This window comes from Aethalodelphis obliquidens, unplaced genomic scaffold, assembly GCF_003676395.1.
Source record: "Aethalodelphis obliquidens isolate GAN/ISIS:26980383/991018 unplaced genomic scaffold, ASM367639v1 scaffold68, whole genome shotgun sequence".
Lineage (NCBI taxonomy): Eukaryota > Metazoa > Chordata > Mammalia > Artiodactyla > Delphinidae > Aethalodelphis > Aethalodelphis obliquidens.
Window position 1 is genome coordinate 8,562,347 of NW_020838012.1, and position 27,493 is coordinate 8,589,839.

Sequence of the window (27,493 nt, forward strand, 5' to 3'; positions counted from 1 at the left end):
TTAAACTTCTTTCAGACATACATAAATTCCCCAACAAATGGATTGTCCTTATTTATGAATCATTTATTATGGAATTCAATGTATGTTTTTCCCATGGAAGCAAAGTTATTAAGGTCACTTCAAAGGATAATAAAAGAAACAAAACCATGTTTAACCCATAATGTAGCCAAAATGTAATACATTGGCAATAAAATGTATCCTTAAAAACATACTATTTGTCAGTCTTTCCCCACCCTACCTATCCACAGGGAGGACCTTGCCACTTGGCAGGAATCTCACCCCTCAGAAACTAGGGAAGAATAGACAAGTAGATAATTTTCAGCTTTCTCTCCAACTCTCTCCTTGTACTGGGATCTGGAAAGTCTGTTAGTTAAAAACTAAAGCTGTCGAGATTTTAGGGACAATTCCCTAAAATAGTAGCTTCATTTGCACAGTTTGTGCCCAGGTCTGGTATATGGCGTTTCTCATTCAACCTGGAAACTCTGTGCCTAAAGAATAACTATTATAATGATTTTAGAAATAATAACTAATACACATATAGCACTTACTCTACACCAAGCATGGTTCCAAACACTTTACATATGTCTCTATGAGATTCATTTAGTCTCTACAACTCTATGAGATTTGTTTTCACCATTTTCTGGATATGGGAAACCAAAGCACTAGAGAAGTTAAGAAAGATGCTAAGATCAAAGAGCTAACACAACCAGATCCAGGATTCCAACTGAGGCCATCCATCCCCACTGTCCAAGCTCTAGACACTGTCTGACCATCACTCATTCCTCTATGGCAAGCTTAGATGCTTTTTTCTAGTTACTGCTGTACTCTGCATATAACACTCTGACCTCAGGAAATGAGCCGTACACATGTTCCGTTCCCAGGGATGCCCCACTGCCCTCCACTGCATTACCTGGAGCTGCCATTGGCCTTTGCATTGCCCTGCCCCTTGTTTGTACGTGACTGGTGATGTTGCCCCTTTCCCAGAGCCGCTGCTTTTGCCATGGACTTTCCAAAACTCCAGCTTCTCCTATTTGTCCCTCGTCCATGTCCATTTTCCTCCCCTCCAGGCCTGTGTCATGCAGGTGATGATGTGGTGTCCCCTAGCCCTTCTGATACCCAAAGCTGGACCCGTTTAATACCACTTATTCAAAGAAAGCAAAACAGCACAAAGCGCTAAGAAGATGAACTTTCCTACTCTTTTTTTTTTGGCTGTACCGTGCAGCATGCAGGATCTTAGTTCCCTGACCAGGGATCAAACCCATGTCCCCTGCATTGGGAGCACAAAGTCTTAACCACTGGACCACCAGGGAAGTCCTGAACTTTCCTACTCTTGATGCTAATAAGGAAAGAAAAACGAGTTTAACCAGAGGAATATGTAGGGTGAGAATGTAGGGAGGGATTTGTGAGAGTCAACAGGAATCTTAGTTTTTTTCAATGACATAAAGCTTCAAAGAACTGAAGCTTTATTAAATCTCATTTCACTTCATTTCTTATAGTGCAGTCTTCTCAGTACTTGCCTTAGTGAGCTGAGGAGTGATTTTCGTGAGATACATAGGAAAGCGTGGAAGCAGAACCTGTGTGAAGCCCTCATGCCCTGAGTAACAGCCTCTTGTGATGACTTTGATGCTTTGTGTTTGTTGGAAGGGAGAACATGGCTTGTACATGATCTTTTTAAGGTAGAAAAAATGGTGACGTAAGGAAGAGAGGTGTTGGTGGCTTGTGTGGGATTCTGGGGCAGCAGTGCTGACAGGAGAGGTAGGGCTGGGGTAGAGCAGGGATGGGGGTAGAGATGGCCGTGTGCCAGGCAGCTGCTAACACTTGTTTTGTCAGCAACTTGACTTACACCCTGGGCATTGTCTATAAGTACGTACATCTGATTATAGACACAAAGTAATACAAAATACTTTGTTTTCTCAGTGCATGCATTACTTTTATTTTAAAAGTTCTTTGAAAAAAATGTGCTGGATTGCGGCTAAAATAGACATATGAAGTGTATCCAAAATTAAACGTTTAAACAAAAAAATACAAGAATTTATTCCATCAAAGGAGAGTTGTAAATTAAAATACTGGTATGGTTATTAAGTAATTGTAATTCCTGGCTTTCAGAAAGGCTGCTTTTGTTCAAAATGTTTTTGGAATTCTTTTAGAGGCATCTTTTCTCAGTGTCTTTAAGAGAGAAGAACGATCACTATCATATTCATATTTAATATTGTTTTAGAAAATTTTGGTCACATAGATAATATGTATATGAGAAAGAAGAGATAAAATTATTATTATTGTAAACAGATATTTTGATTGCATACCTAGAAAAATTTAAATAATAAGAAATTAATAGAAGTAATTCTAGAGTTTAGTAAAGTACCTGCAAATAAGACAAATACAAAGAAGAAAGCAGTCGCCCTCTAGTTAGAGGGTGACTCCAGTTCATAACTAGTAAGAAAATATAACTTTAAAAAATTCTCAATAGCCAAATAATGTAACTAGTGTTACAAAATAATACTACTAAGTATGTGATCTATATGAAGAATTTAAAAAATTTTTTGAGTTACAGAAGAAGATGTAGAAGAAGACTTTTAAATTATATAAAAATATCCATTCTTCATAAATTTGTTGTTAAGAGTCAGTGCAGTTTTCTCTGGACTACTTCAAAATTTTATTTATATAATTACAGTAGGATCCAAATTCCAATAGGATTTTGAAGGTAGAATTGCACATGAAGAGAGGAAGAGATGAGACTGGAGCTTAGAATAATTCCAAAATTTATTAAAAATAATACTCAAGTGAGGACATTGTCAGAGAAATCCAAAGTTTAAAATATTCTGTGAAACAGCTGGCCTGGACCTTTAAAAAATGTCGTGTCATGAAAGTTAAAGAGAGAGAGAGAGAGAGATGGAGAGAAAGAGTGAGAGAGAGAAGAAGGTAGAAGAGGAGAGGAGAAGGGAGGGAGGGGGAAAAGAGTGAGGCAAAGAGAGAAAGAGAAGAAAGATGGTCAGAGGACCTGTATTAAAAGAGATTAAAGAGACATGACATCAACTAAATGTAATGGATGATTCTTGGTTGGATTTTTTTTTAAGCTGTAAAGTTACCTGTGGATGAATTGAGAGAATTTAAATATTGACTGTGTAGTGGATAATGATATTGAATATAATAATGTATTGTGGTTATAAAGGAGAATGGCTTTGTTCTTAAGAGATGTATACTGAAATATTTAGAGATGAGGTGTCATGATGTCTCCAGGTTACTTTCAAAGAGTTCAGAAAAATAAAAAGTGTATTTACATGTACTGTTGTATACAAATATGTAGAGAGAAAATAAAATGTGACAAAATGTTATTAATTGTTGAATCCAGATAAAGGGTATACAGGTGTTCATTGTAGCCTTCTTTCAACTTCTCTGTAGATTTGAAATTGTTCAAAATAAAATGTTGGGGAGGGTGGAGACTAACACACATGAGAGAGAATATTAGGGAAAATTCTTAAACATTAGTGATGAGGGCTACTAGCCCTGTCAGATTCTATATTCATTGAACAAGTAGTCAGTGACTGCATGCTATGTTCTGTATTGCTGCAGTAGTTAATGGCTCAAGGTTAAATAGGGATCAGTGGGCCGAAATAGACAGGCAGAGGACTTGGCAGAACTAAGAATTTCTCACATGATAAATCAAGAATGAAGGGCAGGATTATTCATGAAATCATAGTGAGATAAATTCTTAGCAATTTTCAAAAAATACCCCATCAGCTTTGCCCTTCCATTCAAAACAAACACTTAACTAGATTATATTGGATAGAAAGTTTAAAACATACATAAATATAAAAAGAAAAAGAAGAGCAGAATTATAGTGAATGACATTCTAAGCCTAGAATAAACTGAACAAATCACAAAGAAAAGAATCAGAAATTTTAACTTTATAGAAATGAAAACCTTATTACATTAAGAAATGTTAAAGACTGATTTGGAAAACAATTTTCAGGTTAATATTTTAAGTATTATAAAGAATTCATTCAAATCGATTTAATATAATCCCCAAATCCGAGGAGATGAATGGCAAAGGCCAACCACAGATATTACACAGAAGAAATAAAACTAGTAAACAACTGCCAACTCAAGCATTGCAAATTAAGCAATTAATATTTCAACTCTAAAGTCACTTTCTGTTTTTCAATAACAGTGACTTGCTGGAAAGGATGCAGACAAGCTCCTCTTCTCTTAACATTGTTGGTGGTGTTACAAAGCCATTCAAGTCTGTTGGGAAATAATTTAGCAGTTCTTATTATGAGTCATAAGAATCATCATACCATCAGTTCAGTAATACTATTTCATGGGCTCTAGCTTAAGAAAGTAATCCAAAGTAGTGGGTAGGGTGAAAACTATGTACAAAAACTTGCCACTCATATTATTATTTATAAAAGTGAAATGTTGCAAGTGAGTTAAATGTTTAGCAATAATGGACCATTTAATGAATTATGATACACTGCCCAAAGGAATATTGTGCAGCTATTAAAAATAATGATTATACAGATTGCATGAAAAAATTATTTTGAAATGTGAAGTTTTGAAATGTTGAAAAATTACATGTATAATACAAATGATATTTTTAAAGCCAACTTTATGAACTGCTCTTTATCATTAAGATAAATCTTCATTCAGCTTACCAAAGTTTTTACCCTAAAGGTATATCTTTTTTCCCCAATCAAGGAAGAAAAATAATTCAATGAAATCTCCCACGTAAGTCATTTATCTATATATTAGAGCAAATTTTTATCACTTGCCATTTCACGCTAGAATTGTCCAGAAAGATAAGTGTTCAAACGACTATATTTTACTGTCGCTCTTGCTGTATAATTTTCTCATTTTTCCACCCTATCATTTTTACCACACTCTGAGTAAATCAACAAGCAGACTGAGGGAAGATATTCCCAGAGAGGAAGATATTCCCAGAGAATGATATATTCCACTAAATAAGGGTTACTATTCTAACATTTTTGCCTACCATAGATTTGGCCCCATCTGTGTACAGACTACCCAGGTCTACCTATACAGCTGAGTATAGTCTGTACCAAGCTACTCTGTAAACTGAAAAATAACTTGTTGAAAACAACTTTATGATTGATTTTGTCTTCAAGCTCTTTTTGTGGCGTCTCAGGTGCCACTACTATACATTCAGAAAGGCAGACTGATAGAACACCCAAATCATTAGCATCCATGCTTTTATCTAACTGTAGGTAGAGAAGTTTATATTCTAATTTAAAAACTATTCTATGTCATGTAAATAGAGAATGAAGCAAAGATCACAAAACCCAAAATCTTCTCTACAGATATTGTCAGTAAATTCTTTGCAGTTAATCTAAGAAAAATCATGTTTTTATAAGCAAACTATTTGATGCTTCATAATTATGGCAAGAATATCAACTGATTTGTTGGGATCCAGTGGTGGGTTTTTTTGTTTTTATTTTTTTGGGGGTTTTGTTTTTTGTTTTTTATTCCTAAGGTGACAAAGTAGTTAAAAAAAAAAAATAGCTGAGTGGGAGTCCAGCTTTCCAGAAGATGGGGTAAATATACTTTTGCCTATTCCTTCTCCTAAGAACAACTAAAACTTCTGGACATTTTATATAAAACTAACATAAAGGTGAACAATGGAGACAAGGCAGACTGGCTAGAGACCTCAGGACCAGAGGAATAATGGGGGTGAATTCCCTGGGTTTTCTTTTTGCTTCATATACCCCAGACTTGCTGCTGAAGAAGCTGGCAAACAGGAGATGCCAACGGCACAGACAAAAAAAGCTCTAGCAAACAACAAAAAAGCCTGCTCTCTCTTAGCCCAAAGACAGGAAAGGGACAACCTAGGAAGACAGAAAACTTTTAGACAATAACCATTCTACTTCAGCCGAACACCACAGAAAAAACTGTGGGCCCAGCCCCACCCACACCAACACAAGGACAGTGGGGAGTCTAGACCTCCACCCTTGTGAAGCTATGAGGGCCCCACCGGGGTGTTCCAGAGAAGACCAGGTAGGGGGCCTAGATTTTCATCCCACTGGGCAGTAATGACCCCCCACAGTGGAGCCCAAGTGGAGAACTGAAACTCCCACCCCCAACCAGCAGGAGCCTCCACCTCAGATGTCAACAGACCCTTTGGGGGACCTTGACTTCTGCCTCCACTTTGCAGTAACCAGACAGGACCTCCCCACTTCCCTCGCCAGAGGCATGCCAAGGAAAGCCAGTTAAAACAGGAGGGTTAAATGACATCCAGAGTTTCATCACACAATACAAAAATGTCCAGGTTTCAATTGAAAGTCACGCATACTACAAAAAAAACAAGATCTCAAACTGAATGAAAAAGGCAATCAGTAGAGGCTAACACCAAGGCAACAGAGATGTTAGGATTATCTGACAAAGATTTAAAAGGAGTCATGATAAAAATGATTCAGTGAAAAATTATGAACATGCTTGAAAGAAAAGAAAAATAGAAAGCCTCAGCAAAGACATAGAAGATATAAAAGAGAACCAAGTGGAAATTTCAGAGCTGAAAAATACAATAACCTAAATAAAAAGCTCAGTGTATGGACAGAAGAGCAGACTGGAGGGGTCAGAGGAAAGAATTAGTGAACTGGAAGGTAGAACAATAGAAATTACTGAGCCTGAACAACAGAGAGGAAATAGGCTAAAAAGAAATGAACAGAGCCTCAGAGACCTATGGTCCTATAGGAAAAGATCTAGCATTTGTGTCATCAGATCACTGGAAGGAGAGAAGAGAGAGAGGCTGAATAATGGCTAAAAACCATTATTGGAAAGAGACTTAGCCCTACAGCTTTAAGATACTCACCGAACCTCAAATAGAATAAATCTAAAAAAATCCATGCCAAATGTATTAGTTAAGGTTCTCTCTCCCTCCCTCCCTCCCTCCCTCTCTCTCCCTCCCTCCCTCTCTCCGCTTCTCTCTCTCTCTCTCTCTCTCTCTCTCTCACACACACACACACACACACACCCTATTGGTTCTGTCTACCTTACAGATTTTGGACTTGACAATGTCCACAATAATGTAAGCCAATTCCTTAAAATAAATCTCTCTCTCTCTCTCTCTTTCTCAGAGATACAGAACTAATAGAATGTGTGTGCATTTATATATATATATTTTTTTACATATATGTGTGTTATATATACAAGTATATATAACACAAATATATATGTGTAACCTATATGCATGTATGTATATGTGTGTATTATATATGTAATACACACATATATACACATACAAATACATATGTATATATAATACACACACATAGAGAGAATACATATACACATACACCCGTACACACACATCCTGTTGGTTCTGTCTCTCGGAGAGATTTATTTTAAGGAATTAGCTCACATGACTGTGGAGGCTGACAGGTCCAAAATTGGCACAGTAGGCCAGTAGGCTGTAGACCTAGGGAAGAGTGGATGTTGTAGTTCAAGTCTGAAGGCAGTCTGCTGGCAGAATTTCCTCTGCCTCAGGGGAGGTCAGTCCTTTTTCTATTAAGGCCTTCAACTGACTGGATAAGGTCTACCCATCCAATCAGGATTATGGAGGATTATGGAGGCTCATGTGCTTCACTCAAAGTCTACTGATTTAAATATTAATCTCATCTAGAAAAATATCTTCACAGAAACATCTAGAATAATATTTGACCAACTGTCTGGGTAATGTGGCCTAGCCAAGTTGACAGATACAATTAACTGTCACATCAAGATATACCATAATTACACATCTGAAAGTTTTCTTTGTCTGAGACAAATCTTGGAAGTAGCCAGAGAAAAAGAATTCCTTACCTATAGGGGAAAAACAACCTGAGTGACAGTAGGTTTCTCAGCAGAAACCAGTAAGAAAAAAATGACAATATATTCCATCTCTTGAAAGAAAAGAGCTATCAACCCAGCATTTATACTTAGCAAAAATACCCTTCAGTAATGAACTGAAAATCAAGGTATTCTTAAGTGGAAGAAAACTAAGAGAATATGCTGTGAGCAGATCTACCCTAAAATAATGGCTAAAAGAAGTTCTCTAAACAATAAATGAAGGAATCTTGAAACATCAGGAAAGAAGAAAGCACATGGTGAGCAAAAATATGTGTAAATACAATAGGCTTTTCTGCTCTTGAAGTTAATATTACCCAGATACCAAAACCAGACAAAGACAGTACAAAAAAAGAAAACTACCAAGCAATATCTCTCATGAATATAAAATTGAAAGTCCTTAGCACAATATTAGCAAATAGAATTCAGCAATATATAAAACAAGTTTTACATTATGGCTAAATGGCATTTATTTTAGGGATGCAAGGATGATTCAATGTTTGAAAATCAGTCACTGCAATCTACCACATTGACAGTCTAAAGAAGAAAAATCATATCATATCAATGCAGAAAAAGCATTTGACAAAATTCAGCACTCATTCATGAAAAAACTCTAAGAAAAATAGGAATAGAGGCACCTTCCCAAACCTGATAAATAGCAACTAATATTATATATAATGGTGAGAAACTGCTTTCCCTGTAAAATTGGAAACAAGACAAGGATGTCTGTTCTCAACACTCTTATTCCACATACTGCTGGAAGTTCTAGCCAATGCAATATGGCAAGAAAATGAACTAAAGACATACATGTTGGAAAGGAAAAGAACTGGCCTTATTTGCAGATGACATAATTGCCTATGTAGTACATTCCAAGGAATCTACACACACACACACACACACACACACACACACACAAACCCTCCTAGAACTAACAAGTGAGTTAAGTGCAGTCACAGGATACAAGATAAACATACAATTGTATTTCTGTATGCTAGCAATGGACACTGAAATTAAAAATACAGTATCACTTACAATTGCTCAAAGCAGAACATGTATACTTAGGTGTAAATCTAACAAAACATGCATAGAACTTATGTCCTAAAAACTACAAAACTAATGAAATAAATCAAAGAATATCTGAATAAATGAAGAGATCAATTCTCCCAAATTGAGATACAGGTTTAACATTACTGTCAAAATCCCAACAAGATATTTTGTAGTTGTACATAATAGTATTCTAAAATTAAATGGAAAGGCAAAGGAACTAGAATAGCTAAAACAATTTTGGAAAAAAAAAGGATCAAGTAGAAGAATAAATTTCAAGTCATATAGTAATCCATATGTGTCTATTTGCAGAGAGATGGTCACATAGATCAATAGAACAGAATAGAGAACCTAGAAATAGACATACACAAAAATGCCTGATTTTTGAAAAAGGTGTAAAAGCAATTCAGTGTAGGAAAAGATAACATTTTCAACAAACAGTGGTGGAGCAATTGGACATCCAAAGGAAAAAAAAAAAAGGACCTTAGCCTAAGTCTCATATAAAAATTAACTTAAAATGTCTCATGAATTTAAATGTAAAATATACAACTAGAAAAAAATAGGGGAAAAACTTTGCAATGTAGGGCTAGGCAAAGAGGTCTCAGATTTGGCCCAAAAGTACAGTTAATAAAAGAAAAATTGTAAATTAGACTTTATTAAAATTAAAAACTTTTATTTGCTAAGGACTCTGTTAAGAGGATATAAAGGCAAGCTAAAGAGTGGGAGAAAATATTTGCAAACCACATACCCAACAAAAGGCTAATATCTAAAATATATAAAAATTTTCAGCACTCAACAGTAGAAAAAAAACAAGTGATCAGAGTAAAACATGGGCAAAAGACCATGAACAGACCTCCTTTCATTGAGGATATACAGATAGTCAAATAAACACATGGAAAGATACTCAAAATCATTAGCCATCAGGGAAATGCAAATTAAGACTGCAATAAGATATTACTATGTCTATCAGAATGGCTAAAATAAAAAATAGTGACAACACTGAATGCTGGAGAAGATGCAGAGAAACTGGATCATTCATATATTTGCAGATGGAAATGTAAAATGTTGCAGCCACTCTGTAAAACAATTTCTTAAAAAACTAAACATGCGGGACTTCCCTGGTGGTGCAGTGGATAAGATTCTGTGCTCCCAGTGCGGGGGCCCAGGTTCGTTCCCTGGTCAGGGAACTAGATCCCACATGCATGCTGCAACTAAGAGTTCTCATGCCACAACTAAGGAGCCTGCAAGCCACAACTAAGGAGCCCACCTGCAGCAACTAAGACCCGGCTCAACCAAGTAAATAAAAATAAATATTTAAACAAACAAACAAAAAACTAAACATGCAGCTACCATGTGACCCAGCAATTGTACTAAGAGGCATTCATCCCAGAGAAATGAAGACTTATATTGACCCAAAAAGCTATACATGAATGTTTTATAGCGGTTTTATTCATAATAGCCAAAAACTGGAAGCAGCCAAATAGCCTTCAGTAGATGAATGATTAAATAAGCTGTGGAACATCCATACCATGGAATACTACTCAGCAATAAAAAGGACTTGCCAGTGAATTATGCTGGGTGAAAAAAAAAGCCAATTCCCAAATGTTACACACTGTACAGTTCCATTTATTTAACATTTTTGAGATGACAATACTACAGAAATGAAAAACAGACTACGTAGTAGTTGCCGGGGGTTAAGGAGAGGGTCAGGGTGGGAGGTGAGGGGGTGTGGCTGTAATAGGTCAACACGAGGGACTTGAAGTGATGGAAATGTTCTGTTTCTTGATTGTATCAGTGTCAACATCCTGACAGTGATATTGTGCTATAGTTTTGCAAAGTATGATAAAGTAGTAAAGGGCAGTGGATAAAGGATACATGGAGTCTCTCTGTATTCTCTCTTACAACTTCATGTGACTCTACGGTTATCTCCAAATAAAAGTTTAATTTAAAAAATAGCTGAGTGAGTGTGCCACACTATTGTTAAATTGCCAAATCAAATATTTCAACAGTTAGTCTTTATACTTTCAAAAAAAAGGGCATATTTTTTTAGATTCCATTTCATTGTCTAATAGAGTTTTTTAGAATCTGTCAAGATTCTGACACCATCAAGGACTATCTAACTCAGCTGGGATAGACTAGAATTTTAACTGGTCCATACATTTTAGTAAACTAAGCTATAAGCTGTTTTATGGCACAGACTGTAGGTTGTCTTTGTACCCTCAAAGTTTATCACAAGATCTAGCTTGCACACATTAGACTTCAATAAAAACTTGTTAGATGGATGGATGAATGGATGAAAGCAGTGTTTTGTTGGTAAATGTTTAATAATTAGCACTCCAGAAGAAAAAGAAAGCCCTGATTTGCATCATTTGCTGATTTCTCTGCTGTAAATACTCCTCCTTGGCCATTTTCAACCAACTCACAATCTCTAAACACGAAGTCAGGAAGAGGTGTTAATGATCGCCCTTCATGAGCCAGTATGAACTGGGTGGAACTGAGTTGGATAGTGTGTGATGCTAAGTGCCCTTATTTTCTGATGTCAACCTTGTGTCGTCCAGTTAAAATTACAGAGAAAACTGGGTGTTAGGTTATTGTCTAGTCTCTTCCACAAGGATATTACGTTGGTTTAAGAGATCCAATGAGAATTAGTAAGTAGTTGGCTCAAAGTAAACCTATGATCTCCACCTAGCAAATAAAAATAGAAAAGAACGTGGCTTATTGTTGGTGAATACAGACCTTTTCATGATGGATAGGATGTTTGAGTGGAGAGCTGAGAAAGGTGTGAATTACAGCGATTTACACTAGTCCAGCTACGGTGGAAGCAGGCTAATGTTTCCTGCTTAGCCTTTTGATTTCTTCTTGGGGGTGATTACTTATGGGTGACGTACTTGAAAGGACATACAATATAAAGCTTTCTGTTCTTAAGGAGTCTAAAAAGGAGAAATCTCCTGTCGGCTTTGTACTGTGGGTTTGTTTCTCAGTATTAAAGCCTTACTTCTAACATGAGTAATCGCACTTACCTTCTGCTTGTTTTCAGTCTTGTTGAATGTTTCTGAAAAGTGTTTCAGAAACAGTATTTTCTCTTCACCCTGTCCTGCAGCTGCTACCTAATCTACACTCAAAGCTTGTGTTGCATCACACATGCCCTTGGGCCACAATCTCTGCTTGCTTTGGCATGGTTTATCTATTCCAAAGGTATCTGTACATTGGGGTTGTTATAGAGACTTCAAGTCAGCTAAACTGTCCAAGAAAACCTCAGAGAAGGCAGTTTAGTATCTTCTGAAACTCAAGGTGATTAACAGACCTGGATACTAAAAATTGTGCTTAAAATTTGCGCTGCAAGCAAAGGAACCCATAGCAAGTGTGATTTACTGACACTGGCTTGAGAGGGCAATTTTGAAAGCAGCAAAACAGCTGAGTAGAGGGAAGTGGGAGAATTTCTTTGTAAACACGGTTATGAGAGAACACCCAGGGTGTTGATTAACATATTAAGGTCTGTTTCTTTGGGAGATTGGATTTTAACTGCTCAGTATTAAAAAGTGTATAAAAACTAGCCTAAGAATTACATAATTCAAGGTCATTGCTTATATCAACTTCAGACCTAAGACATGAGTCACTGTTTTCTTTCTGCCTTTCTGTATTTTCGTATTTCCTTTAATATGTAGTATCTTATGATTTAAAATCATACATGATTAGAAAATGAAACAGCATTATTGATTATTAAATAAATGTAATTATTCTTATTATTTGTGTAGCAAATATTACACAGTCTAGAAGTGAAATGGTTAAAGTAAACCAGAGTATAGATTAGTAAACACAGAGTCCCTTATATTTAATTAATTTGAAAACTGGTGACCATGTGTTTTGCATGTGGTTAGAATCAGGAATGAGTACTTTTATGGGTGAAATCAAATAAACTGTTCTCAAGTTTTATGTTATTTATTAATTAACCAAGTTAATTACAAGTCTTTGAAAGGTGACAGATTTGTGAGGGAGCTTTATAACAAAAGTCAAATTCTTTAAATTAAGCCTCTATAAAATCTTCAAAGTAATGCTATATGATAGACATCACTCACTGGAATGGGTACAGAAGGTCAAGTTTTAGGAAATTCTGGCATGAACTAACTTTTATCTTGGAAAGTAGCTTCACTATAAAGGAGGTGCAGTTTCCTCCTTTATAAATGGAAATCAGACCGTATAACCCCTAATGTCTCTCTCACTCTAACATTCTGTGGTACAGCAATCAGCTGGGTGTGGTGTAATTTAGCACTAGAACAATTATTTTTAGACAAATATGAGGGGCCCAGATATTTGAAAACATCAATAACATAGATCAGGAAAGGACAGTCTGAAACAGTGAAAAATCTTCATCCATGTATTACCTAAGTCTTTTTCAGTGGAGGTGACTGAATCTCAGTGGATCCTTGCTAGGATCTTAGAGTGAGTTTACAGTTAGGTTTCTGTGACCTGGAGAAAGGGCAAGGGTGCAGCTGGACTTCGGGAACTCCATCAGCAAGGACTGGAAGGAACCAGGCTGTCCCTGCCTGTCTCTGCTTCTGAGTATCAGGCTGTGCTCTCCTCCTATAGAATGTTTTCCTGCAAATTGCAGGGAGCATGGCCATTGAGAATTCAAGCTGGTCTCTCATAGCTTTAGAACTCAAGAAGGACTCTCCGTTACTCTCTCTTGCCTCACATGAAAACAAAATCTTGGAGAAAGATTCTTGTTAGCCCATCCTTGGTTGATGAGGTGCCCAACCTTGGATCAGTCACTGTGATCGGTGAAATGAGTTAGATAAGATAAAGACCCACTAGAACAACGTGACTGGAGTTAGCGGAAGTAGCATTTTCTAGGAGGAAAGGTTACGTTTACCAAGAGAAGGGGAGTAGGTAGACAATAAAATGATAAAGTCCACTAACCTTTTTGAAAAATTGTCAAATGAAATGAATATTTAACATTTCTTGTATATGCAGTAACTATACTAATGAACTGTTGCTTGGTAAATGTGGCCCTTGATTCGCTAATACCATGCTAGAATTTACCTAGTGGGTGCTCAATAAGTGGTAGTGGGTGCTCAATAAGTGGTAGTGGGTGCTCAATAAGTGGTAGTGGGTGCTCAGTAAGTGGTAGTGGGTGCTCAATAAGTAAGTGGTAGCTGTTATTTTTCAGATGTAACCAAGACATTAAAATCACAATTGGAATATTTTGGTATCAACTATTTGAGAACATCGTAAAGTTCCACGACACAAAGAAATTTACCTTTTCACCAAGTGTATTAGTTATTTATTACGGCAGAACAAATTACCACAGACTTGGCAGTGTAAAATAACACACATTTTTTTATCTCATAGTTTCTGTGGGTCAGAAATCTGGGCACAGCTTAGCTGGGCCACCTGCTTGGGGACTCTCTCGTGAGGTTGCATTTAAGGTGTTGGCCAAGGCTAAGGTCTCATCTGGAAGCTCAATTAGGGAGGGATCCTCTCTCAAGCTCATCTAGGTGGTTATCGTCAGGATTCACTTCCTTTAAGGTTGCTGGACTGTGGACCTCAGTTCCTAGCTGGCTGTTGTCCAGAGGCAGCTCTCAGTTTCTTGCCATGTGCGCCTCCCCAGTATGGCAGATTGCTTCACTGAAGGCAGTAAAACGGAGAGTCTGCTGAAAAGATGGAATTCACAATCTTAAATAGGCTAATCACTAAGGTGACAGTCCATCACTCTTGCCATATTCTGTTGGTTACAAGTAAATCACAGGTTCTACCCACACTCATGGGGAGGGTGTTACACAGGGTGTGAATAGTAGGAGGGGAAGACCGTTGGCGGCCATCTCAGCATCTGTCTGTCCCACCAAAATGTTGATTTAAATAGTACTCACCCAGGGCTTCCCTGGTGGCGCAGTGGTTGAGAATCTGCCTGCTAATGCAGGGGACACGGGTTTGAGCCCTGGTCTGGGAGGATCCCACGTGCCGCGGAGCAACTAGGCCCGAGAGCCACAACTGCTGAGCCTGCGTGTCTGGAGCCTGTGCTCTGCAACAAGAGAGGCAGCGATAGTGAGAGGCCCGCACACCACGATGAAGAGTGGCCCCCACTTGCCACAACTAGAGAAAGCCCTCACGCAGAAACGAAGACCCAACACAGCAAAAATAAATAAAATAAATTAATAAACTCCTACCCCCAACATCTTAAAAAAAAAATAGTACTCACCCAGTGTAAGGCTAGGAGTGAGATATTTAGCTAGTAAAAAAACAGTGCTTAGTGGAAAAAAAATAGCCCTGTAAAGGAAGTCCAGGCTTAGATCTGCTATTACTCTAGAGTCCATCAAAAAGGTACTAAGCTAAACATTCTAGTTAACGGCTCAGATACCCACAGTCCCTAGTTAGTCCTATGAAAAGCTGTCTTACTCACCTCTGTACCTCCAGCATTCCCAGCTTGGTGGCTAACTCATAGTGGATGCTAAGTGCTGAAAGAATAAATGTTTATTAAGCCTGCATTTCCATGTGGTGGGAAGCAGTATAGTGTACCAGTTCAGAGCACGAACTTCGGAGCCAGAAAAAGCTGGGATCACATCCTTGCTCTGCCATTTACTTGCTGTGTGACCTTGGGCCAGATGCTCAAATTCTCCAAGCCTCAGTTTCTTCATCTGTGAAATGGGGCTAATCATACCATATTTTTTTCATCTGAGGCACCATGGATTTTAGAATATAGCATCATTTTATGTGTAATTCATAAAGATAAATTGCTACCAAGTAAACTATGATATAACTGTCTTTAAATTGAAGTATAGTTGATTTATAATGCTGTGTTCATTTCTGCTGTACAGCAAAGTGATTCAGTTATACATATATATACATTCTTTTTCATATTCTTTTCCATTATGGTTTATCACAGGATATTGAATATAGTTCCCTGTGCTATACAGTAGGACCTTGTTGTTTGTCCATTCTATATATAATAGTTTGTATCTGCTGACCCCAAACTCCCAATCCATTCCTCCCCTACCCTCCTCCCCCTTGGCAACCGCAAGTCTTTTCTCTATGTCCATGCGTCTTAAACTGTGATATAACTTGATTGATTATAAGATGTACCCTGTTTGCAAACACATTAGAATATGGAAAAACATGTGTGCTTTAGAATTGATGTATTGTGCTGGTGCTGACCTGATGTGGTTTTTATAAAGTTTAAATGAGATGGCATGCATCAAACACCTAGCAAATGGTACCTTTCATATAGTAAGAGCCTAATAAGTATTAGCTATTATCCTTAGCAATTATGGTCATCTTGCAAATCCTAAAACAAATCATTGTGTGTTGTTTTCTTTTTTCATATCTGAAATCAAGTTGCAGAACATATCTACGGAGCCAGTGTTGATTTTTGCAAATAAGGAGTGAGGTATCAGCAAAATGTCTGTATCAGACCTGTGATTCTGTCCAAAAAGCTTAAGTGTGACACTTGACAAAGGGCTTTTGGTGGGAAGTGTGCTTCCCACATTTCATGTCTTGAACAAAGGTAGAATAAAGGCCCAAATTATGCTTAGTAACTCAACAAGTTGAAAGCCAGCTTTTAATGCAGCTCTGCTCTGCTTGCCTGCTCCTGTGATAGCTGATAATTTGATGACTAGCTGAGCAGTTGCTCCACAGTAAACCACAGGAAGGCCTTTATGCCCAAAGCCAGCAATGCTTCAAATGACAATGAAGAGCTGTTTGAAGCAACATGATATTGATACCAGTTGCTCTGAAGGTAGAGCTATAAGACAGCACCAGAGAAGGACAAAGCCTGGACAGAGAGAGTGTATGTTAAATTGACTGCAGTTATAAGAAACAAAGCCCAATGCACTTCAAGTGTATGGAAGGACAGCTGACCATTCTTTGTCTCCATGGACACCTTGAAAGACTTCATAATACTTGTCCCATCATACCCCTAAGCACACGATTCTTGCTATTTAATTGCCTGTGTGTCTAGCTGGACTCTAAGCTCAGAGGGGGGTGTGATTGTGTCTCTCCTGCTCCCATTCTATCTGCAGTAACTAGCACTCAGAAGGTTCTAAAATCTTCACTGGATAATTGATTGAACACTGTTTAACCTTAAGCAGAGGAGTGAATAATGTATAATGATGCCAAACTCTGTCAAAACTTCAATTTAAAATAAATCCATTTGAATTTGAACAGAAAGGATTCGTCAATATGTATTTGTCAAAATTCTGCGTTATGGTCTACCATTAAGGCATGTTCTTTCGATTAAAGCAAGTTCCTGGGAAATAGGTATTGTGACGATGGGAAGAGCAATAGAGAATTGTTGCAAACCACCTGTCCCTCAGCTTTACTCCAGGTGATGGGGCAGATTGTGAACACCTCTGTTCTCCTTGTTCTTCAGTGATGTTCATAGCCATGTGATGGTGGGCAGGTCACTTAAACTTGTAGTCTGAATCGCCTAGTCTCTAAAATGGAAATGATAATAATACCTCCTCATGGGGTTGATGTGAGGATAAAAGTAAACCGTATCTTTAAAACACCTAATATTATTCCTGGTGCATAGTAAGCAGTGAGTGAATGGTAAATAACATATCATCATCACAGTGGAAACACATGCATTCATATATCTGGGTACAAAGAGACTTCGGATGTTCTTAGGGGGAGAGAGATTGTATGGTGCCCTTGAATATTCTCTCCTGGTATGCAAAAGACTTGGGTTTCTGATGTTCTTTGAGGGACTCCAATGATACTCTTGCTAACACACCCCATATATCTATAGTGTCCCTTAGCCCAGTTGACTTTCCACCCCGACCCTGAATCTATACTGACCTTGTGCTCAGAGTGGGACCCCTGACTCCCTGACTGTTAAACAGTCACATACTATAGTTTTATAGGAATTAGAACTACTGCTTCTGGTTACTCCAGGGATGGAATACTAACAGGATGAGATGACCAATGAACCATGGATTGGGAATGTGTTCTGCTGCTGGACTAGGGGAAAAGTGACAACCCCAGTACCTAAGGACACTCATTTCATGTAACATGAACATGCTAGTTAACGGCACTGTTGTTGGTGTATTTCCTTCTTTCCTGGAATATTTAATGTCCCAGGACTGAAAATAACCAGAGCCCAGAAATGTGAAGCCATGGTTCTCAAGCCAGGAGACCACAGGGGGAGACTGGGAAGAAGTACAGATGCCTGAATTCTAACTGGAACCAAGTAAATCTGAATCTTTGGAGCTGGGCCCAGATGAGCACTCAGTGTTGAGAACATTGGATTTAGAGATTCTAGGAATCACTTTGTTTCTCAGCATTCATGTCTGTTTTCCTTAGCTGGACCCTTTCTGTTTTGTTTTTTCTTAAGTGTTTTATTTGCTTTGAGTTGTTTTTTTTTTCTTTTTTTTTTTTTTTGCGGTACGCGGGCCTCTCACTGTTGTGGCCTCTCCCATTGCGGAGTGCAGGCTCAGCGGCCATGGCTCACGGGCCCAGCCGCTCCGCGGCATGTGGGATCTTCCCGGACCAGGGCACGAACCCGTGTGCCCTGCATCGGCAGGCAGACTCTCAACCACTGCGCCACCAGGGAAGCCCTGCTTTGAGTTTCGATAGAGCTGCTAGGAGATATCATAGAAGTTGACTAGCTATGAATATTAAGCTGTGGTGGCTTGGGGGCCCTTGTAAGGATGGACTTGGGTGCCTTCTTGGTACCAGGACCTGTGACACAATTATCTTCTGCTAATTATTATTAATCGTTTCCTCATTTACTATATTGATCAGTTAGGCTTGGTTTGCTGTGGTAACAAGCAACCCCCAAATCTCGTTGGATTCCAACAAAGGTTTATTTCTGGCTTACATGCTTCATGTCCGTCTAGGACTCGGGTAAATGTAGCAAGGAAGAGAGCACAGAGGCCTGAGCACTGGTATTAGAAAGGTGACATGTGTCGCTGCCACTCACATTCCTCTGACCCAAGCAAATCATGTGCCGTGCCCAGCTTCAGGGGGGCAGGGCTTGAATTCCACCCTGGGCCTGGAGGAAGGAGGCCTTGTGAACAGTCCCAAAGACCCAGACACTGAGAGTGTCTTTTTGTTTGACAGCTAGTCAGCTTCCTTTGCATTTGTCCACTTATGAAATCCCAAACTAGAAGAGGTTTTATATAAAGCTATAACTTTCAGATGTGTTCACACTTCACATCCAGTGAGCCTATCTTGCATCCATATCATTTAGTATTTTTAAGAAATTGGGGGGAGAGTTTTTTTTAATTTAATACTTATTTTAGTTTTTTGTCATAATATTAATTTTAGGGTGGGAGAATGGCCGCAGAGCTGCAGATCTTCTTTCCTTTAGTATATTTGTTGAAGTCATTAGAGGTGATGGCGCACGCCAACGTGGAGGAAATACTCCCTCAAACCACTGAACGGCTGTGCTGCTTGACGCTGTGTTTATGGACGAGCTTGGCTGTCCTGCTACTACATTTCTAGGCAGCGAGTGCCATGGCAGGATATTGAGCAAAAGGAATTGTTGAAATTAACTCAGTAAATACGATTGTAAGAAAAAATACACTGGAAGAAAAAAGTCGGGAAGGGCCTTTAGGTTGGAGAGAGCTGTTTGCTTTGCTCATTTCTCATACGGCCTGGCATTCCACGGTTTGGAATGGGCGTGGGTAGGACTTGCAGCTACTAGCTCAGGCGGTGTGTATCAAGGCCTCTGCCCATGTCACTTCTCTTCCTGGTAAAGAACCCAGATGGTCCCAAATGCCAGATGTTCCTGTGGCAAAACAGCAGAATACTAGGGAGTGTTTCTCGCTGGGTCTGCATTTGAGGTCTGGAGAGGCCTGGCAAGTTAGCACTGCATGTTCTTTTCCCATCAGCTCTGCAGCTAGCTTTGGCATGTAACTTTGTGCAGGGGCTAACACATCTTTGGGGAAGTCGACAATGCCAGCCTGGATGATATTACTTAAAAAATTTCAAAACATTCTGTCCTTTTTATAGAAATTTGCTTCACTGCTTCCTTTAGAGTGTAGGACACATTTTACCGATTAGAATTACGAGAAAAAAAGCATTCTTCAGTGCCACATCCAGTACTCACTGCTTTTGAAGAAGGAGTGATGTTTGACACAGAAATGCATCAGTGGGGAAGGGCACATCTAACGTTTGTTGTTTGGGTTCAGCGCTGGAACCAAACCAGTTTTTCTTGTCTCCCCCTTTTTTTTTTCCTGTCTGAGTGGCAGAAAGCCCAGAAATATAAGTTTGCATGCCAAGAGATGGCTCTAAATATAGTGCTGGGTGGGCAGGAAGATTGTTTCCTCATGAATGCAACTGGTGTGTGCTGAGTATTCCTCACTACCCTCCAGTGGGAAGGGGCTGCTTTAGTTGCGCTGCTCTCCAGACGCGGGCTCTTCTTCTGACTGCAGAGGACAGAAACGTGAGCCTGAACAGGTTTGCTTTGCACTCGCATCTCCAGCCAAGGGGTGTAGATCAAACAATCACTACCTAGCTGGCTTCTTTACTCTTCAGGATTGAGACAAGTAATTAAACACGTAACAATGGCCAGCTTTTAGAGACTGGGGAGAAGGTATTGTGGATGCCTTGTTTAAACACAGATTGTTTATAAGAGGTAGAAAAAATGTTGCTTTGCCTGTGTTTGCTTGGCAATACAGGAGGGTGTTGCTGGCTACTGTCTACCAGCCACCTGTGAAACTTGACTATTTTTCTCTTGTTCTCCAGGGTGGCTTTTTATCCTTCCTACCTATTTACTCTTGATGCAGTTGAAAGGAAATAGAGCTAGCAGGATTAGTAGACCAGCTTGAAAGTGCCAACTTTAAAAGATTGTTTTTCAGTTTTCCCCAAAAGCAGAGCAGGTCAGTACAATAAAGAGCTTAGCTCAAAAACACCTCCCGAGCTCTTGCCCTCAGCAATTAAATAAAATATAATTTAGAACCTCAGTTTATAAATCAGATTGCCCGGAGGGAATGGAGAAAACTGGTTTGATAACTGTTTGGGTCCAGTTTCTTGTTAAAGGTTTACTTTATCTCACATTGCTTTTTTCATTTTTCTCTTGGCAGTGGACATAAAATGACAGCTTTGCAGATTAACGTGGACTTGGTTTTTAAAATCAACGTTCATAAAATGACAGCTTGCAGATTAACGTTGATTTCGGTTTTGGTAAAAGCTTATTATGCCTAAGGAAATACTGCAAAGTAGCAGGTACATGTTATATAATGCAATCATCTATGTTGAATGTATTAGCATTGAGCAGTTCATCTCAGCATGCTGTTGGTCCTAAACCAGTGTTTCTTAACCAGAAACATGAACTCAATAACAAAGAAGCAGTGGGAGGTTCCCATCTCAGGAGAACCCTGGCTGACAATGAGCTGTACCACTTGAAGGAGAGCGAAACTGTGATCTGATGCGGACCAACTCGGTAAACAGTCGTTTGTGATACCGCAAGGCCACACCTCAGCATCAGGCAATTTCACAAATCCTCACACATACTTTTAGATTCCATCAATTGCAGGAAATGCAAGGGAGAGATAACTGCTAGTAATTCATTAATACTTTTACATTAACTTTTATCTTACTCATTATAATATCTTCCATCTGTATTTGGGAAATAGTACAAATACGTGGGAGACAACGTGCAGCCCCTGAAACAGTGCTCACCTCATAATTAGCAGTCAGTAAATCGTTTTGACTGAAAATTGAACATTATACAGTCAAGGGACAATAGTTAGTGTCCAGGCAGACTCTAAACGCATCAGGGCCCACAGGTTGGAAACCAGGATGCAGTCTATTTCTGTGCCACTTTCTGGGGCTCTTGTCTTGCCACTGTAAACAAAGATCCAGAAAGAAGCAGTGGGCAGGCTGACGGAATCATCCTTTGGTCAGGGCAGAATGCCCCAGCGCTGAGAAGCATCGTGCTGCCCACTTCACTTGGCAGGGTGATCGTTATTGTGCTTGCCAGCTGAAAGTTTAAAAAACGTCCTCAGCTTTGCCGCTTCTCAAATGTGTCCAGATATTAAGATTTTACTGGCTGAAAAGGCGCACAAGTTTCACAAGAGCATTCTTTTGTCCAAATAAAGTTAGTAATCAATGTTGCAAAAAATAGTTTTCCACACGGAATTTATTAGAGCTATTATTTTGTAAACACTTTATTTTTCCTAAATTAATGTTTATACAAAAATTTATCTTTGAACAAGATGTCCTGAGAGATTTCACTAAACTCCTTAGAGCTGAGCTCTCCAGTACAGTTGCCATGGGCCTCAGTGGCTGTTGAGTTTTGAGACGTAGCTGGTCAGAACTGAGATGTGCTCACACAGCGGGTTCTGAAGACTTTGTAAGGGAAAAAGGATGAAAAATATCTCAGTAATTTTTATCTTAATTACATGTTGAAATGACAATATTTTACATATGTTATGCTAAATAAAATACATTATTAAAGTTAATTCCTCCTTTACCTTTTTTTTGTAATGTGACTGCTAGAAAATTCAAAATGACGTATGCAGCTTGTGTTGTTTTTCTATTGGACAGATGTTTACTGAATGCTGCCTGAGAATATGAGGAGACCCCCCCACCCCAAGTCAGTGAGAGTGAGGAATAATAGCTGGCCCCCAATTCGACACCACTCAGCACTCGTTGCCTCTTCTAGGAGTAGACTGGGTGGATCTAAGTGACCCCAAGGGATCATTTCCTGTGCCAACCCTGATGAGTGTCACAGCTGCCTGAGGGGTGTGTTGGGGAGGAATATGGGGCCATACCTTGGTTGAGCGGGAAAGAGCGCTCTGAACTCCTAGCCTCAACTCACTTGCCCACCCAGGAGGAGTTCTTGATCCGCCTAAAGGATTTTTTTTTTTTTTTTTTTTTTTTTTTGCGGTACGCGGGCCTCTCACTGTTGTGGCCTCTCCCGTTGCGGAGCACAGGCTCCGGACGCGCAGGCTCAGCGGCCATGGCTCACGGGCCCAGCCGCTCCGTGGCATGTGGGATCTTCCCGGAGCGGGGCACGAACCCATGTCCCGTGCATCGGCAGGCGGACTCTCAACCACTGCGCCACCAGGGAAGCCCGCATGTAAATTTTTTAGAGTATTCTGTGTACTAATATTATAAGTTTAAGGTATCGCCCTCATTTAAATAAACTTTGGCTGCCATGGGTGGTCGACATATTAAGATACTGGACATTATCAACACACAGTGTTATTTGTCCTGGAAGATTTTATGCCCATCTGTAGTTAGACTGCTCTTCAGAACAGTTTTCTGGTGCTGGAACTTAGCTGCATAATTGCCACAGCCCTATCAACCGTAACTAAGGAATTTCCCTCTGTGCTCAGGGGATTCTTTGAATTGAAATTTCTCTTTTTATCTTGATTGTCTTTGAAATTTAATACAGTAGATAATAACATTGAAGAAGTTAGGGATGCCATCAGAAATATAATGTTAACACCGCTTTAAAATTCCACAGGGGCTCAAAAGAAGTAAAATTATTTAGTTCCTTAATTATTAATTTGGGGATTTTAAATTTTTTATATTAAGTATGTTGAGATGGTGATACCTCTACTTAAATTATATTATGGAAAAATCAGAAACAGAATACTACATGCTGTGATTGATAGGAATGGAAGAGATGGGTCTCCTTTAAAAAAAAAAAAAACCCACAATTTTTATTCTAAACTTAGTTACACCTTTTAAAAGTTAACCATTCCAAATGTAAATGTTTTTCTTAAATGATTGACCATAGATTTCGTTAAAAGAGAGTTTGTCAATGCATACAGGGGCTGTTTCTTTTTGTCTGTTTGTTTTGTACTGTTTTGATTACTTTTTATAGCAATTTACTACCACAAGGGAATAAGTTAAAAGTTTAGGAGCTACTGAGTTTTGAGGGTCCGTCAAAAAGGGAGATGCATCTGTTTATCCTCTAGTTCAAATAAACCATGTAATTAGCTATGTGAATATTTAATATTGGTTAGTCCATGTGTGTCTGCCCATTACCTCTAGCCTCCCCAACAGTAAAAGGGACAGTCCCTTAGTTAAGCACATTATTTTAAGCAAAGATAACCCTTTCCCTGGCTCTGTGCATAAATAAGTGTATTTGTGCCAGTTGAGTGCATTTGTGGATTTTGATAAAAATGTCATGCATTAAATTGCAGCCAGATTAGATCAAGACAAATATAGCAGGGATGACAAGAACATTTCTTGAATGGATATTTGAAATTTTCCGTGATTTGAAAGTCCCTAAGTTCTTTGCTCTCATAAGTGATTACGCACTGCAACAGGGGAGACTATATTTAATGATTTGATAAGCAGTTTGTGCATATTTGGCTTCATGCTCCCTTGTAATTGAGTTACTTTCAAGCAGTATCTTAGGGAGATGCGTTAACTCTTACATGGCCGAGGGTATAATTCATTGAAGTATTTCTCTCAATGCTATTTCAGTGTTCTAGAATGGCTCAGTCCAAAAATATATATTGCAAGACACATATGTAATTTTAAGTTTTCTGGTAGCCACATTTTAAAAAGTGAAAAGAAACAAGTGAAATTAACTTTAATAAATTCTATTTTATCTAACCCAACATGTCCAAAACATTATCATTTCAACATGTAATCAATATTTTTAAATTATTAATGGGATGTTTTAGATTTTTTTTTTTTTCAAAATGAGTCTTCAAAATCCGGCATTTATTTTATACTTACAACACACCTCCGTTTAGGCTAGCCTCATTTCAAGTCTAGAAAGATCTCCCTATCCTGCTGCCTGGAAGCCACTCACTTGGTTTTGTCCTGAACATTCCTAACTTTTTTCCTTAATTTTCCACATTTCACTATCCTGAAGTCTTAAGATCATTAGAAAGGGACGTTTTGATAATTATACAAGCCATCACATACTGAACCATCCACTGTGCTAATAAGCATATGTTGCACTAATTAGTTATCTCATTTACTCTCATGTGACCCTATGCAGTTAGGCACCGATATCTCTATGTTACACACGAGGAAACTGAGATTCAGAGAGATTGATTCACCTGGCTAAGGTCACCTGGGTAGTAGGTGACAGGGTCAAGATTGGAACCTCAGTATGCTGGGCCCTCCCCAGCTCACTGTGCTGACAGCGATGGGCTGGAGAGGAGACTCCGGGCTGATTGAGCTACCAGGAGCCCTCAGATATCCACTAGAACGGAGAGGGTGCAGAATGGCACAGCACAGCTGAGCGAACTGCTAGGTCAGCTCTGAAACCTACCAGCTTTTCTGAACATCCCTGGGCCCATGCTCCTCTCTGTCCAGACCACGTTTTAGTTCGTATTTACTTAGTGGGACATGGAAGGACATTTACGCACTAACATCATAGAGACACATCCTTAAGCATATTTATAAATTCTCCTCAGTCCTCACACCCCACATTGTTTGGTGGAGAGGCTTTTTCTCTTTCTCTGGAGTCTGTTAGTATGTAGACCTGAGAGTCTCTTAACTATAGACGTAGGCGAGGAAGTAACCTCCCCCTCCTTTTCTCCTGCTCCAGGAGAGAGAGAGAAACCAGACGTGGCTTCTGAACATACTTTCCTGCTAAAAGGCTGAAGAGAAGGAAAACATTTTGCAGTGTAACTGATCTGATGAACTTCCCTAAGTTTGTTAGCACGTTAACCGTATCCGCAGCTGGCCCCTTCCTTTGGACTACTTCCGTTTGTCCATCTACACAGCAAACAGGACAAGGTCAGGAAGGATGGGGAGAGAAGATTGGAGCTTTGCTGCCTTCCTCTCCAGAGGAAAGGTTCGCTTCTGCATCCCAGGGAGACAGGGTGTTCCAATTAAACCGAAGTATGGGACACCCACCCACCTGAGCCATCTGGATACCTGCCATGTAAGAAAGGTTGACAGAAAGACTAATGGTTTCCTGGAATCTAGACTCCCAAATACCCAAGATTTGGAGAAAATGACTTATTATGTATGACCCAGAAACATGATTCCTAATCCTTGGTGGGATGAAAACAATGCCCTACTATAGAAACCCCAAAATTATACTCATAGCCTGAGTGGATCTCTGGGCTGAGCATTCGTTAAATAACCCAAATTGGTATCTGCTCTCATCATAATTGCTCATTAAAGTAGCAACAGAAAGAGGGAAAACGTTAACATTTGTGGCTTTTCCTACAGTTCTAGCCTGATCCCCAGGTTCTATTCAGTCCTTCTGGTGTGAACCTGTCGTATCTCGGCTCTTAGCCCTGGGTCTGGGCATGAAGGGATCAACCACTGTGAGTTTTGGTGTCTCCTGGTAGCCACTCAAGACAGTGTGGGAAACAGTGAGGAAAAGGAGTCACTTTCTTGTCAGGCAGGAAGTATTTCCTGAGTACCTGTGTATTAGGTGCTCAGGGGAGACAAAGTATATAAAACTATGTCCCTGCTTTCAAAGTCTGATTGAGAAAGTCAGACATACATCAGGGAAACAATATGCCACAAGATATAAGCAAGCAAGCCCCGTATTGCCCTTTCTAACTAGTTCTTGGGAATTTTGTAGAATATTAAAAATATGTTTGAATGGTACTAAAAACAAGTTCTTAGTAGTGCAAAGGTTAAGGGGCTCCGTAAAAGAACGTAGACTCTGCAGTCAAACCAACCTCATGTTAAATGCCAGGTCTTACTAGCTTTGCACACCTTTATGTGCACACCTAATTTAAAATATGTCCACCCAAATGTTCTCTACAAAGAATCCCGAATAATTTAGGTAGATACCCCTCCTCCAGGAGGTAGATGTTAACTCCCCTCATTTTGAGTATGGGCTAGACGTAGTGATTCACTTCCAAAGGAGAGAGCATGGAAAAGCAAAAATACTAAATTTACAGTGGAGAAGCCTGGGAGATACCAAATGATCAAATGATCATTTAACCAAATGATCAAGGCTGACATGATGAGAGAGACGTCATGTTGATATTATCTCCCTCCTGAAGGGGTGTGATGAGAAAAGCACTTTACCTCTGTGGTAATCCCTCCAAAAATGCATAACCACAGTCTAATCATGAGAAAATACATCAGACAAACCTAAATTGAGGGACATTTTACAAAATAAATGACCAGTACCTCTTAAAACCAGTCAAGGTGTTGAAAAACTTGGAAAAATTGAGAAACCATCATAGGTCAGAGGAAACATGGCAACTAAATGCAATGTGGTATCCTGGATAGATCTTGGAAGAGAAAAAAGACATTCATGAAAAAAGTCGGGAAATCCAAATAAAGTCTGGAGTTTAGTTAGTAGTAATGTACTAATGTTGGTTTCTTAACTTTGACAAACATACCAGAGTACTGTGAGATGATAACATTAGGGGTAAGTGAAACTAGGGGGTGTACAGGAAATCTCTGTATTGTTTTTTCAACTTTTCCATACATCTATTTGGAAAATTGTTCCAAATAAAAAGTTAATTTTAAAAAACATATGTCCGTTTATTTTATGCAAATATATAGAAAGGCCTCATATCATACATGGTGCTCATTGATAATAATGGTCACCTGGAGGGAAGGGCCTGGAAATTAAATGTGATGGTGAAGTAAGACTTAGTTTTATCATAATATTTGCATATTTTACAATGAGACTACATTTACATATTCACTATTATTTGTATAATAAAACAAAACTTTAACATATTTTGGCATGTTTAGACTCAGCTGGAATGGATTTCAG

General features: G+C 39.0%; 1 protein-coding gene and 1 long non-coding RNA gene across 2 annotated transcripts in view; both read left to right on the top strand.

Moving 5' to 3' along the window:
* ZNF704 (zinc finger protein 704) overlaps positions 1 to 27,493 on the top strand; it is a 208,234-nt gene that overhangs the window by 92,441 nt on the left and 88,300 nt on the right. The gene's annotated exons all lie outside the window — the stretch shown is intronic.
* Positions 18,350 to 27,123, top strand: LOC113611179 (uncharacterized). The gene is made up of 2 exons (XR_003429374.1): positions 18,350 to 21,259; positions 25,343 to 27,123. It is a non-coding gene; the product is annotated as an uncharacterized LOC113611179 (long non-coding RNA).